At 38.1% G+C, this 1,390-nt stretch overlaps 1 non-coding gene across 1 annotated transcript; it reads right to left on the bottom strand.

Moving 5' to 3' along the window:
- Nucleotides 1-772: 772 nt before the first annotated feature.
- On the bottom strand, nucleotides 773-879 carry LOC123611859 (U6 spliceosomal RNA). The gene has a single exon (XR_006718956.1). It is a non-coding gene; the product is annotated as a U6 spliceosomal RNA (small nuclear RNA).
- Nucleotides 880-1,390: the final 511 nt, after the last annotated feature.

Raw genomic sequence — 1,390 nt, 5'->3', positions numbered from 1 at the left:
GTCAATTTCTGGTGTACAGCACAATGTCCCAGTCATGCATATACATACATATATTCATTTTCATATTCTTTTTCATTATACAAGATATTGAATCTAGTTCCCTGTGCTATATAATAGGACCTTACTATTTATCTATTTTATATGTAATAGCTAGTATCTACAAATCCCAAACTCCCAATTTGTCTCTCCCCATCTACTTTTACCCCCTGGTAACTATAAGTTTGTCTTCTATGTCTGTGAGTCTCTTTCTGTTTTGTAAATAAGTTCATTTGTGTCATTTTTTCAGATTCCACATACGAGTGATATTACATGGTATTTTTCCTTCTTTTTCTGGCTTACTTCACTTAGTATGACAATTTCCAGGTCCATCCATGTTGCTGCAAATGGCATTATTTTATCCTTTTTATGGCTGAGTAGTATTCCATTACACACACACACACACACACACACACACACACACACACACACACACACACACACACACACACACGCAACTTCTTTATCCAGCCACCTGTTGATGGACATTTAGGTTGTTTCCATGTCTTGACTATTGTAGATAGTGCTGCTATGAATACTAAGGTGCATGCATCTTTTTGAGTTAGAGTTTCTTCTTGATATATTCCCAGGAGTGGGGTTGCTGGATCATATGGTAGGTCTATTTTTAGGTTTTTAAGGAATCTCCATACTGTTTTCCCTGATGGCTGCACCAAACTACATTCCCACCAGCAATGTAGGAGGGTTCTCTTTTCTCCACATCCTCTGCGGCATTTATAAAAATATGGAACGCTTCACAAATTTGCATGTCATTCTTGCACAGAGGCCATGCCAATCTTCTTTATGTTGTTCCAATTTTAGTACATGTGCTGCTGAAGCAAGCACTGGATTCATTTATTTTAAATGCCTGATTGCAATCAGTACTTGCAAATTTGATTTTGAAAATTGACAGTTGTTTAAAATAAAAACCCACCTAACTCTATCCCTCCAAAATTAATTAGTAGCCTCCCTGGCCCACCATTTGACCTGAAGTAAGACACCTTGTCCATGGCATTTCTACTGTAACCTAAAGGTAAGGAGTCCATGTCTAGATGGAAAATGCCCTAACATCAATGGACCACCCTGCCAAGCTCTCCTACTGCCTGTGTCCAATCCTGACACAAAGTGAACAGGTGGCTCATATATCTGGCTTGCTCTGATCTTCAGCTGCTATTATGCATTTGGAGATGCGGATTTTAAAAATTAAAGGAAAACTAATAGCACCCCTTATGATATTGCCATAGAACAATGATTGATGCAACTTGATCCATCCTTAAGGGAGAATCTAAAAGAAATACTTCACTTTGAGGTTCTGGTCATCCACAGGCAACACAGTTAAGTATATTGTTGTCATTTA

This window comes from Camelus bactrianus, chromosome 6, assembly GCF_048773025.1.
Source record: "Camelus bactrianus isolate YW-2024 breed Bactrian camel chromosome 6, ASM4877302v1, whole genome shotgun sequence".
Lineage (NCBI taxonomy): Eukaryota > Metazoa > Chordata > Mammalia > Artiodactyla > Camelidae > Camelus > Camelus bactrianus.
The sequence above is the reverse complement of the archived record's forward strand: the minus strand, read 5'-3'. Positions and strand labels throughout refer to the sequence as shown.